Genomic DNA, 14,760 nt, shown 5'->3' with positions numbered 1-14,760 from the left:
CAGGCTCGTGGTCAATGAATTCAATTGCTTGGCAATCTTTTATGGCTGGGACAGACAAATCATAAAAAAAAGGGAAGGGAAGCACACACACAAAGGCGGCGGAAGAAAGCATTTTATGACCCGAAGTTGGCTTTAAATGAAAGTGTCCAGTGAAGTGTCCGAACCATATCGAATTGGGGGATATTTTATTCATTTCCTAAGATTTTTACACACTTGAAATCTTTAGAAATGACTAATACCATATTGACTTTAACCCTTTTCACCTGAAACGAATGAGATTTGGGGAACACTTGAGCAGGCATATGTGCTTCTTTTGTTGAGTGACCCTTTCCATTTCTCATTTCCTCACTTTCTCTCTGTTCCTCCCATCTCCAATGGCATTCCATACTGTCACTTCCGGTCCTTAAGTGTATTTCTTTGTATCCCTGAAGGGACGGGAATTCAGGGCAAACATTCAGTAAATTTCTTCTTTTTTTGTTGCCTCTTCTCTTATGAGGTCATTTAAAGCATCTCCACAGAGAAATGCTCAACATTTTTTTTATATTTTTGTTACCACAACTATTTTGTTGCATTTTTCATTGGCTTAGTGTTGGCTGCCCATGTTTTGGCATGTTTAATTGCACTGCCAACAGCAATTGGCATTTGAAAAACAAACAAAGCTAGATAACAAAGCGCATTTGTATTTGCTCAGTCTCTAACAAAATAACAGCAGTCCCAAAAACATAAGTAAATAAAAGTAAAATAACATAACATATGTAAATACAACTAAGTTTCTACACTAAAATTATATTTTTGGTTTTATTGTTAAATACAATGCCTATTTAGTATTAGTATTTCTACCGCAACTGTGTGTAAGTTTATAGCAAAAAAACAACAAATTAAAACAAAAATACAGTTGCAGTGAACATTAAAGTGTATTTTCGTTTCGGGGGACTCTGTTAACACTAAACAATGGCAAAGCTTGATTGAAGCACTGCGATACTAGGACAAATGTATACGATTTCGTATTTCAATGAATGTGCGGGTAAATATCAAACAATTAAATTACACGCCAGAATGAAAACGAAAGCTTGCAAACACACAAAACTATATCCAAAGTGAACTCAATTTGCTGGCATCTAAATCATTTTTAATTTGAGAAACAACAAAACACAAACGTTTATTTTTTCCTCCCAACAAAATTCAGCTCAAAACGTAACATATTTAACAATAACAAAATGTAGCATACATTTGTGGGGCGGAGAAGAGAGGAATGGAAAGTGAGAAAAAGAATGTTATTGTACGAGAGTACAGAGTTTTCCGCGGCCCAAAAACAATAGCAGCAAAAACAACGGGTTCGGGTTCGAGTTCGAGTACGGGGAAAATGCAACACACTCTCTGCAACTTTTTGTTAAAACCCCCCGCACCACCTTTCGTTACACGCTGTTGCACAATTATTCAAATCTACGAGCCATGACAGCGTAGCATCAGTGGGTTAAGGGTTGACTCGGGGGGTTAAGGGGTAGTGGGTGGTGGGTGAAAGCTGGGAGGCCACAGGAGAAAGCAGCAGAAGCTGTCAGCCGCTTGCAGGTGGAAAATACCCTGTAAAATTTAATCAGTTTTATGTTATGGGAATTGTAAATTAACGTATCTAACTCCTTTGCATGAACAAAGAACAATTAAAAATTAATTATAAATAAAAATATTTCTTGAAATCATTAGGTTTTTTAATATCTTATAAAGGACATTAAAAGTAGGCAATATAAAATATATTTATAAATACAATATTTTTTAATCTTTAAGTTAGATAGGATTACTTTATTACATTAATTTTTATTACATAATTTATACTTTTAAAAGAATTTGTGAAAAATATTTCAAAGGAATGAAAAGAATTATTTACTCATTAAAATTATTGAAAACAAATTCTCCCAGCTAGGACTGAGCTTATATTAAATAGTTTTTTTCTTAAAGTAAAGGATACAACCAAAGCGACCCTAAATCTAAACTTGCAAGCCCGCTTTAATTTCAGCATTTGTTTGCTGCCCCAATTTGTCGCAATAACAATGGAATTTAAATGCAGCAAGCGAGCAAAAAAGCATACGAAACCAGAATATTTTTTGGTAGATTTCTTTGTTACATGTATGTAGGAATGGCTATGATAACTTTGTGTCGAGTTGATTTAAGCCAAAGTAAATCAAGAGTTTACCTATAAAGGAATGCCAGATATCCCCATATAAGGTATTAAAAAGCAGTAATTTATGTGCCCAACTCCACTCCTTTACGTTTATAAAGATGCTCTACCTGACAAGAAGTTACTATCAATAACCCTCATCTCATTCGGGCTAACAAGCAGCTCTTGAAGAGTCCTTCTAATAAATATGCCTAAGCACTCGCTTCTTTTCTTTTCTTTTCTTTTTGTCCTCCTCTCTCATTTCGTTGGAATGACAAAGCCAAAGCAAATAACGTGAAATATACATAAAGAGGAAGAGCAGGCCGTAAAATGGTTGCAATACCGCTGGTGTATACGGGGCGGATGAGCAACGTCGTTCCATACGCCCACTTACAAGTAATAAGAGCCAGCGGCATAAAATTCAACAGAGGCCCCCATGCCACACCAAGCACCATGTGAGCCATAAAAAGTATATGGTAAGCCAAACCCAAAACAAAACCCAAAACCCTCACTCTAAGTCCCAGATTCTTCAACATATTTCACGGCGCAAAGCCATCGCATAATGCGTGTGATTGATTTACCTGTTTCCACCTTTCGACCCAGCTGTTGTTAAATTGATGGCTCCCATTTGGCAGCGGGCGATGAGATTGAAGTCATTGCCTTTGAGATGATTAGGTGGGTGAATTCGCCAGTGGCCAGGTTTTTGAGATTCGAAACCCACAACAAAGTTTCTAAAACAAATGATTTTAGTGTGAACAATATTGACTTATATAATTGCAAAAATAACGATGATAAAATTAAAAAGGGTTAACAAATTTAAAGTAAAATCAAAATAAAATTTATGACATGTCCGTATATTATTCCGATATTTTCACAATAAACAATTTTTATACGCACCTTAACTTTCGGTTAATAAAATATATTTGGCTAATCTGTATATTATCCTATATTTTAACTATAAACAATATTAATAGAAATCTTAACTTTCCTTAATTAAAGCACTGCGATATTTCCAATATAATAATAAAAACGGTACTGGCAGTTCGTCAATTTTCACTTCAAAATCAACCCCATTTAGGACGCCATTATCGCCCTCGAAAATCTTGTACTGTATTTTTGGTGGCCCGTGTCAAATGTCCCCGCAAGATTGTTTGCATGGGTTAAACTGTCGCCCGCTATCGGGGCAACACAATCAGCCAGACATTCAGACAACCAGACATCCAAACAACCAGACATTCAGACATTCAGACAACCGAAGAGCCAGCGAAACAACAACAAGCCGGCAAAAGTTGGTTAGTTAAAAGTGTTTGTCATTGCTGACACCTTTCGTCTTGGCAACGCGACTTGGGAAACTCAAGACAATGAGCCCAACGAAATTCACTAGAAAGGGCAAAGTTTTTTCCGTCTCTCACTTCAGTTTCCCAGTCCCTGGCTTTTGCCATCTTGTTGCTGCCGAAAAGTTGGTTTTTATCATGCTCATGTTGATTGGTGTTAAATATTTGGCGGCATTCTCGGCAGCTCGCATCAAGTTCGGTAAATCTAATTTTTTACATTGTATGGTCCAGTTTAAAGCCATCAGCACAGCTCAAATTCAAGTGGATGGATGTGGTTTTGGTGTTAAGTTCCTCCACGAAACATATTCTCATCACAGTACTGTACACCTAAAATAAAATAGTATATTAAATATTTATGAAATTTATTTAAGACACTTTTATAATTTAAAGAACTGTTTCTTTTAAATTCAAAAGCTTTTCATCAGAAGTTTAAGTAAATATTTGAAAAGTGAATAATATATAGTTATAACATTTAAAAGACTAGTTTTTTTTATTTTAAAGCCATATTTTCTACATTTATTTTCTTATAAGAAGGTACATATTGTTTTGAATGTGAAAATGTGTTAATTACTTTTTTTTTGAGTGCACCATCGGTGTTTGGGTTTTTAGTTTCAGTTCGCAATTTGTTACTTTTATGTCTTCATATCATTTACGCTTATTTTGTGGCCTGTCTCTGGCTTTGAAGCCAGAAATACACAGCCACAGATACTCAGATACTCAGATGATGAAACAAAAGATACAGATACAGATACAACTCAGCTGAGCTGAGCACACGCTTGCCATTTATCATGATGAAGAGGGTTAAAAGAGAGTGGAAGGAGCTATGAAGGGTTAAGAAGGGGGAGTGGCAGCAGCCTGGATGTCATTGAAAGTGCAGTTAAACTGCAATCGCGTTTGCGTTTTCATTATGCGGCCCCATAAAAATGGCGATCCTTCGAACAAAGTTAAAGTAGCGGCTGATGCCAAAGTCAAACTTTGTGTTTTCTTGCCAATAAACGGGATATATGTTAAACTAGACCAGGGTGGTACCCTTAAATATTAAACAATAACAGATATGTCTAAAAACCTTTTGTGTGTTAGTTTTTAACTTAAAACCTTAATAGGTTTCGCAAAAAGTTAATTTAATAACTTTTGAAATTTTCCTTCTGCTCAAAAACTCTTTTAATTAAAAAGACAATTGTCTATCTTTGTGTTAAAAAAATATTTGTAAATTAATTAAAAATATAATAAATTTAGAAAAATATTTAACGAAATACCGATAGTGTTCAACACCTGTGTTCCAAAAAGATATTTCTGACAAATTTAAAAAAAAAAAATTTTCTATTCCCCAGAAACTTTATAAATTTATGTGAATTTTTTATTTTTTAGTAAATTAAAACCTATATTTGCATTTCCTCTTATTTACTTTTGCAACCCAAAATGCTCTACCCAAATTAGGGTAAATTCAATAAAAAAAAGGAAAGTTATCAACGTAAACAATTCGAGCACTTCAACTAGTTTTGGGCGCCTCGATAGTGCTTCAGATAATAGCATGTGACTGTGGTGGAATGCGGGGGCGGGGACGGGGATGCATAATGAAAAGTTACCAGTTATCGGAGTGTGTGGAAATATATACCATATACAAGAGGGGAAAAAGTTAGTGGGGGGTTCTCGTTCTGGTTCTGGTCTGCCCTTCATTCAAACGGGAAAAACGCAGAGCGACAAATTTTTATGGGCAAACTTTCAATTACCCAACTTTTTTCTTGCTTGAATTACTTTAGAAATGCTTTGCTCACACAGACACACACATATGAAAACAGGACATATGCATATGTGTGGGTAAATGTGTCCGTGTGCTGTCGTCATGTTTGTTGCTGTTTTGTTTGCTTCACTGATTCTCGCATAGATATGCACATGGAAAAAATACCAAAAAGAAGAATCCTGTAACGAATGTATAAAATTTACAGGTGTTGAAGAGTTGAATATTTAGATAATTTGAGATCTTAAAACTTGATAAATTATTTTAATTCAACAGGGTTTTTGAGTTTTTAGTACAAACAATTGAAAAGAAAATAAGATGGACAAAAAATATCTCATTTTTTTTCTCAGGCTTTATAATTAATTGTGTCACTTTTTGAACTATTTGAAATTTAAATGTTCCTAATAAAAAAATGCAATGTATTTTCTTGTTAGTTTTTAATGAAAAGTCAGGTCAAAACAAACTAAACACAAAAAGTGAGAAATTAAAAAAATAAAAATAAGTGTCTTGGCTTTTTTTTAAATGATCTATTTTCAATAAATCTTTGTTTAACTAACTATCTTATATTAAAATGTGTTTTTTAAATTTAAAAACATTATTTTTTCTAAAACTTAAAAAAAAAAACATAAAATAAAAGAAAAGAAAACTAAAATATTTGAGATAAAAATCTATGACAGTTGTTTAATTAAAAATGACAAATAAATATTTTCTCTTTGTCTAAATGATTTATAACTTATATTGAAATTTAAATGTTATAACTAAAGTAACTTTTGAAAGCAACATAAAATAAAAGCAAACTGAGCACAAAAGTTGAGATGAAAATCTAGGATATCTGTTCTGCTTAGTGATATTTATCTGTTCTGCTTAGTGATATTTTCTCCGTGTAAAAAAGGAGGAGCAATAGGAGTTGCGGTGGCGACGGCCATTGACTGTGCCACGCTCCATAGTGCCACGTATAAAAAACCCCTGCCCACCTGACTGACTACTCGGTAGCCGACTGACTGGAAGATTCAAGGACGCACAGCCATTTATAATGCCTGTATATTATTACTTTTCACTTTGGCGAGCAAATTTACGAGCGAGCTGCGCAATTTTTCAACTTGTTACTTAGCGCGAGCGCCACTTAAACACTTTTAAACGTAATTTCAGCGCCGCCCAGGAAGCGGGAATGCGAATTGAAGCTCATGGCGTGAAATATGGAATTCTAAGCGAGGCAAGACAATGATTTCGCCTTCGCACTCTGCCCCGTGGGAGTAGCGCCATTTCAGCACCAGCACCATAAATCATAATCTGTTGGCATAATACATAAAATATTGATGCTAAAGAGTTCAAAACAGACACACACACACACATGCCGGGGATGATAATAGCCACTAAACACCTACTTACCCCGCTCAAAGTTATTATTAAACCCAAGTGCCTGCTGCTACTCTAAAATGCTTAAGCACTTTGGATATTATTTATGTGTATGCAAGAGTATATATTTTGCTTTATTAGCCCATTGTATATCTTTTCGCTTTTAATAGTTATTTTTTGTCCTGACCGCACACACGGCGTATGAGCAATGTGCATGGGTCCAGCAAATAGATAAACTGGCCGATGAATAATATACGCAAAGCATTCTGCAAAACGGTGTATTGAATATTAGGTTGGATTCAGTTAAAATTGTATTTATGCTTTTCTATTTTGGCCAAACTCAAAATCCCAGCTATTAAATATTTAAATTGGCAACACAGAAAACAGAAGCTAATCCACATAATTCCATTGCACGGCGATATTTCAGCATCTCTATTCTGGATTCCAGCAAGATTAACTCGCTGTAGTTTGCTCTGTTTTACTGGCGCTTTGCATTCGATTCCTGCAAATCCCCAAAAGACCGCAAACAAACGAAATCGACGGCGGGGAAAAAAAGAAAAATAGTGGCTAAACCTGCCATTTGAACATTTAAATTTCTATCGCCGAATGCAGTCTCAGTCTGAATAAATTGACATTGCGAGATGGCAAACAAAAATCGACGGCGAGCACGAAATACAAGGCAATGTCAATGTTTGCCTGCCTGGTTTTTCCTATTTTTCAATTTGTATTTTTCATTTTTCAACCAATCGAAAGTGTCTGACTGATGGATGCTGTTTCGCTCAGTGCGCGAAGAATTTCGTGCCGCACTTGCAGTGTGAATTTATGGCGATGCAGGGAATTTAAAGTGTGCTCGCCACTCGAGCTAAGCGGCTTTTAATGAAGTCATGTCCCGGGCCCTTGCAAGATGAATTGTCGGGTCAAGTCGGGCTCCTCCGTTGGGGGTCAGCAATTAAAAACGCATAATTCATGCCCCAATGAATCCGACCGATGCGCTATCTCAAAAAAAGGTGTGCGCCACGAGTATAATTAAATTTGCTAACCCAAAACTAATTGGTGGGAGCTGTGGAAAATGCTGGGAGCTGGCTGCTGGCTGCTGATCCTGATGAAGTGGACAAAAAGGCCACAGCTGACATACCCTTTAATTATCCCGGCACAGGCGTGGAATGGGAACACGATATGGTTGTTAGGCATCTGCAATGGGCGGGGATAAATTGAATGTAAGCAGAACCAAAGCTTGTCCAAAAATCAAGCCAAGGTGAGCGCTGCACTTGGAAAAATGTAAAGGATTCGGTCACTTAAATTCGGTTCACATCATCTTTTAATGTCAGTTAAAAGTTAAAAAAAACTGTTTAGCGAAAAATATGGTCGAATTGTACGTCTTTAGTTTTGAAATTAAGTTAATTAAGTTAATTTGAACCAATCAAAAGAATAGGTATTGATATAAAACTCCTAAATATTCAATCAATTTTAAACTTTATCTTATAAATATACAAAAATAATAATATAATATATATAATTAACACTTTTAATGTTCAGGAATTAGTTATTTTAAATAATTTGAAAGACTAAGACCTACTTATTTTTTCTTAATAAAAAATTGTACCTAAATTACAAATTAAATGTGTCTAAAATAGAGGACGATTTATTTCTGAGTGCATAGAAGGGAGTTACTTGGCTGGGACAGTGACAGCGACAATGACACATGATTATGTTTAGCCAGCAGGTGGACCAGTGGAAAGGTGGGAGGACACCGCAGCTACCTTTGACCTGGCAAAAATCCCTGCTCCCCCGCCGTCGTCCTGCAGTTGGTAACATATTGTGGCACATTACATTAGTCCTGGTTCTTGTTGGCCAGTGGCTGAAATCCCATCCCCGCCCCAAACCCATCCTCTTTGATCATTCTTGTACGACACGAACCATTATGCATACGTATGATTAATGAGATTCGTGTTATTGTTGATGTGCACAACGAGGCGGGCACTTTTTGTGTCTGCAGCTCTGGCCTTTGACACTGGTGACCTTTTCAATCAGTCCCGCCACAGACCGGCACAAAGGCGCCGTAATCACCTCAAAGCCTAATAGAATCCGTCAAATCAGAGTGGGTAGCGTGGCAGCTTGTTAATGGAAGTCGCAAAACCGCAACTGCATCAAGGCTATTCCCGCAATAAACTAGGTTTCAGAACCACTTCAATTTGTTGACCCGGCGACCGCATCACGAATTCATGACCCTTCGGCCAAATAACCAGAAAACAAAACCAGCAGATCGTCAAACCCTAAAAAAAAAAAAACGAAAGGGGAAAACAATATGATGCAGCGGCTGCTGGGAGTTTTGCCTTCTGGGTGGGAAAGTGGGAAATTCGAGGGTTAGCAGCGGACAAACCGACATAACCAACCATCAATCAAAACGTACTTCTACTCCACTGACAATGGGGCGTGCCCAAATTGCTCGCCTCCGCTTGTGACAGAAATGGTTTGTACCGGCCACGCGGCGTATGCGTGATGTGGCGCCACAAAACCGAAAATAGAAGACTACTACTAGTACGGCGCTATGCGGCTGGTCAACCATGCCAACAATGATAATTATCACCTAGCTGCGCTACATTTTCATAAACACAATTATTTATTAATTAACCCGAGAAGACCCGGACAATTTTGAGACCCGCCGTCAGTCAATGTCAATTGGTATTTAATTGAAAAGCGGACATCCCATTTGCAAGTTTGCGTTCCGCAAAATGAAATCGTTCGTTGGAAATCTACAACATAGTCAGTCAGTCAGTCGGTCCTTGGACTCGGACTCGGACTCGGACATTTAATTTATGGCATGCGCTGACAAGCGATTTAGATTGATTGTTCCCGGGGATTAATTAATAACCAGCACGCAAAACTAATTTCAGTCTGCAAATTGGCTTAAATTGGACTGCCTTGTTGTAAACTTGTTTAACAACCCGTCGTCTGTCGTCAAGGTGTTATTGTTTTTTTTTTTTCTTTGTGCTCGCAAATAAATGTCAAAGGAGCAAACGAACAGACAGTTGACGAAACAAACAAATCTAGAAATTAATTTCATTTCATTTCATTGCCAAGTTTGCTGTTTGCTGAGCTGACACTCGAATTAAATGTCGGATATAGCAGATAAATAGCGCGGAGAATTAATTAACGCCTTCGTGCAGTGTTTGGCCAACGGTGCGTATGATTAATATGGCCCAGTAGCGTTGAGCATTTTCAAGGATTTTAGAGGGCAGAGTCAAGCTGGTCGCACGTGTTTGGCATTTTCGCCGGCGGCACTTTTCAAACTTAACAATGCGGCCACGCCCACAAGTTGCCAGCCACATTCAGTTTTTTTTTTTTTGGGGCGCACTCCCACCGAAACATAAATCTCTCAAGTGTCACATAAAATATCCGCACATGTACGGAATCAAAATGAAAAGAAATCGGAGCGGCGGCGGCAAGGTCGTAGTGCAATAAGTTATCAAAGTTAATAATTCTTAATGTTAGTGCATAAATAAGCCTGAGACAGGGCCAGACGTATCAGGACTTGTCACAGCCAGCGCCCCATAAAAGTATGCTTTCAAATAAATACGAGCCAAAAGAACCGAAGGAGCCGAGGCATAAACTGAAGGAAATTTAAAATTTATGCAAAAAGCAACAGTAAGACGTGGAAAAAATCCAACTGACTGAAGGCTAATTTGCATAAAGAAAACGGCAAACGAAACTCGAATCTCACGATGTGGGTGTACTATATATACTATATGAATGCTCAGTGGCCTGGCAAATATGGAACGTAAAGTGTTCATGCTGACATCGCGACATAAAACATACACATAACATGCATATCTGTGTATATATACAAACGGGCGTGTGTTTGGTACAAATGTTTCGCTTTCATTTGGCAGGCCTTTTGGCTAATATTGGCTGGCCCTTTCTGTTTGGCCGAAAGCAGCAGAGCAGAAACGCCAGTCCAACAATACTCGCAAAGCGCACAAACACTAGTCATGCATGGCGTGTATGGCGTGTATGAGCACAGGACAAATTTTCCTTGTTTATTTTGGAGTCGGTTCTAGATTTTACTACGGAAAATCAACAAAAAAAACTTTAACCTTTTACTCCAAAAAAATTTTAAACCTGCGAAGAAAATCAAAATATATAAGTTTATTTATTTATTTAAGTTTAACTAAAAGTCGAGGAGTTAAGTTTTGAATAGGCTTTATTTCCAAGAAGATCAACATTTAATATTGATAATCTCAGAAATATAATGTCGAGGTCAGCACAAACCTTCTCAATAAATTTATACATTTATTATAATTATTATATTTCAACTTGATTGGACAAAGTTTTGAAAATTTTTCTAAAATTTAAGAAGGGGTCACCTTAAAGATATTGAAAAAAATAATAAATATAAAACATAATTATTAAAGGAAGGCAACTAAAATACTGGAATACAAAGCCCTTAAAAAAACTAGCTTTCAAATGTGAAACTACTGTACTACTCAAATCCTCAACCAATAAAAGTGGTTTTGCTCGAAAAAGTAATATTTTTTTCTGTGCACCCTATTCCTTTCCCAAAAAAAAGGGTATTCTTTTGCCAGTGGCAATCTAAAAGGGACTTCGACATTCAGACATTGGCATTGCTTTGGTTTTATGTTTCTTCTGGCCGATTGTTCGGCCCATGTTTGTGTCCAACAAAGTGGCCAGTGGCCACAATGCGGTCATGAATTTCGAGAAATGTTATTGGCCAAATCGAATGGACTGCAAATGTCACTGGGGGTAAACGAATTGCGAGTGTTTTAATTTTCAGCTTTAATTGCCTGGCCAACAAAATAACTCGAAGACTTCCCACGGGGCAATATCCTAATCACCTAATTGGCAAAACTTTTGCCTTAGCTTGTGCCGCAAAAGTTTTCGACTGTGAGTCGTGAAAATTTTCAGCTCATCCCGAGATAAGGAGAAATACGAACCAGTACAAACGCTTTGGCTCTGCGCTTGGCCAGCCATCTATCTTCCGCATCTGGGAAATTATGACTTTAGCCGGCAGCCAAAAAGGCCAAAGGACTTGGCCCACAAAAGTTCATTGTGCCACATTTCATTTGGCTAAAGTGCTTGTGGTTATGGTGGTGGTGATTGTGATGGTGGTGTTGGCCTTCGCAAATGATGCCCGTGAGCCATCAAAACGATTGCTTCATTTTTCGATTGAATAGATGCATTGGGGATGCAGTCGGTCCAGTTTTAATACTTTTAACTGGCTCTGGTTTCCATTTTCAGTGGGGAATGCAGCTTGCAGTTGGAAAACTTGGAGCCTGGGAACAGGAAGCCAAAGCCAACGGAGTGGAACTATGGCAAACTGGACGAGCACACAATTCTCCAGCTCTCTGAGGTGATTATTTCACAATTGTTGTGCCAATTTTTAACACAAATTGTTGCCATATACATACTCTACGAGAGTACTGTACTGGCAAGGCCAAAAAAGCGAATTCATGTTTTGATTTCATTATGCCGGCAGAATGCTTCCAGTTCGGGGGCCCGTTGCTATTCCCCATTATAATGGCCAGATGTAGACATTTATGTACATTATTATGCCTCTCCTTTTTGTATTTTTACGTTCTGCTTGCTTACACCGAGCCACCTTCCTTCCTTCCTTCCTTCCTTCCTTCCATTCCACATTCTACATTCTAATACAACACTCTCCATGGGGGCTTGTTAAATGATTGACCTAGGCTCCTCATTTACCTCCTCCTGTCGCTGCTATTATTGTTATGGCAATCGCTTTGATTGCACGTTAGCAGCATATAATTATATCATGACGGGGGGACTATAATTTCAGCCAGAACAAAGGGTCTTTCTCTCTACGTTTAAATGGCATTTCATTGAAATAGATTGGAGTTTCAATATTTTACTTAGGGTGTGTTATCTATTTGAACTATGGTAATGGTAAATTTAAGGTAAATTACTATACACCAAATGTCATGCATTAAAATGCAAATTTCATAAAATACAAAATACCATTCAGGAACCTTATCTTCAAAGTAACTCCTAAATGTCATTTTGTACAGAGTTTGGAGATTCATTATTTTACTTAGGATACATTATTAATTAAAACTATATCACGGTTATCTAAATAAATTATTAGATACAAAAAGCCATGCATTAATATTCATATTTTAGGAACAACGTATTTAAATGTAAATTTCGCAAAATATATAACCTCCTTTTTCAATTAAATACGTTAATACTAATAATATAACGTTTTGGAATAGTAAACATAGCATCGATTTGCATGACTTTCAATTTACCCATTTAAATGTGGACTACTAAACCAAATATTTTAATGAAGCTATATTCCACGAGTAAATAATTTAAAAATCCACCAACTGGTGGCATTTTGTGGCATAAATTCATCATTAAATTCTCCCGAATTGCGCTTTTGGCAGAGTTTCTTGGTTTTAATAGAGGCATTCGCTTGGTTTACGGTGAAAGCACCCCCTCGGACTTTCTTTTTCATGCGCTTGACAAGCTGCGTAAAAATCTCCGCTGACCGGAAACTAATTTGAAAATGTTATTCATTATGCACAGCACTTGCCGCTTTAGCATCAGCCCACTCGAAGTTGCACTCGGCTGACGCTGTTGTGCTGTTCAGTTGTTCTACTATTATTTCGCGCACTTCCTGCCGCACTTTTCGAGTTTGTTGCAGTTGCACTTCATACGCACACGGTCTGGGAAATCCCTGGGAGAGACTGGGTTGCAGTTAAAGTGGGGTTGACTGGGTTTGACTGGGTACTCGTTCTTTCGTTCTGTGTGACCCAAAGTTGAAGGAAAAGTTTCAGTTTTCGCTTTCGCCTGGCGTTGCGAAAAAGTACGCGAGCCACTAATGCCCAGATTTGAGTTGCGGCTACGAGAGTTTTAGCCAGATTGTTGCCTTAAAGCTGAATTAGCGCAGCTCTTGCGGCTGCCAAAGTTGGCTTAACCCATTTTGGTCAGGAGTGTTCAGAATTACATTAAATTTGAACTAATTTTGGTGAGAACTTTAAAGGTAAATTGATGCCATTTTATTTTAGAATGAGAGAAAGAAATGATACGAAAAGAATAAAGAACAGAGAGTAATGTTTGATACGTCTTTAACATTGTTATATTTATTATTTTTTTTTTGTATGTAGATACTATAATTATTTTTTTTAATTTTAAATAATTTTTAATTCAATAAACGCAAAATTAAGGGGAAAACATAATATATTGCTAATCATTTTAGTCTATTTTTTTTAAACAGTGAAATTCAGCAGTCTAAAAGAAAATATAATTGTTTGAGTAATCTCAATATTAAACACTCGAGGTGTTAAATGGTTTTAAAGAAAGCCAGGAGCTTTATTCCTCGTGGCAAATTCCTAATTGATAGCATCTTGAGCACAGCTCGGCTGCTCGAGAGATAAAAATTGTAAGTCGACAAATTAAGCCGGGGCAAAAGCCCGGCAAAAGAAAAAGACGCCGCCGTCAAACGGAAGTGAATGTTGGCTAAAAATGCAGCGCCAGCCAAAATGCCACCGGCCTTGGCCACAGGAACAATATCAAAGGGAGAGGGACAAAGGAAAGGGATAACCAACGTGGAATCGTGGAAGCAAAATGACAGGGCAGGGGAGCAAAGCCAAAGGAAGTAGCCAAGTTTTAGAGACAAAAGTCTGCCGAATGCGAATGGTTTAAGCCAGGGCAAAGGGAAGCGAGATAAAAATGGCGTGCGTCGCATGGAACATGAACCAAAATGGCACCCACAAGAGCTTCCGGCAGACGTCCGCTTTAACAACTCTTTTACCCACACTCACGCATGTATGTCACATATATATATATATAAACATATATATTCTTATATAGGAACACATCTGAGAACGCCCTGCACATTAGCAACGTTTCTAGGGGGGTTTTTTTTCGGTGAGCAGAGGCGGCAGCGCTTTTGTCATAAACCCATTAAAAGTCAAGGACAAAATTCATGTTGCATGTTTACTCATGCACACTCACACACCCTCACACACCCGTAAAGTCACATACTCCCCCTCCACTCACACATAGATCACAGAGCGGAAGGAACAAGCAGTGCCAACAAAGTAGCTTTAATTAATGAAACTCATTAAAGAGATGCCCAGGCAAGCAGGGGCGGCATACTGGCACAAAGCAGAGTGGCTCTGCTCGGCAAAAAGGCCAAA

Source organism: Drosophila elegans, unplaced genomic scaffold, assembly GCF_018152505.1.
Source record: "Drosophila elegans isolate 14027-0461.03 unplaced genomic scaffold, ASM1815250v1 contig_208, whole genome shotgun sequence".
Classification (NCBI taxonomy): Eukaryota; Metazoa; Arthropoda; class Insecta; order Diptera; family Drosophilidae; genus Drosophila; species Drosophila elegans.
This window is presented reverse-complemented; position numbering follows the sequence as displayed.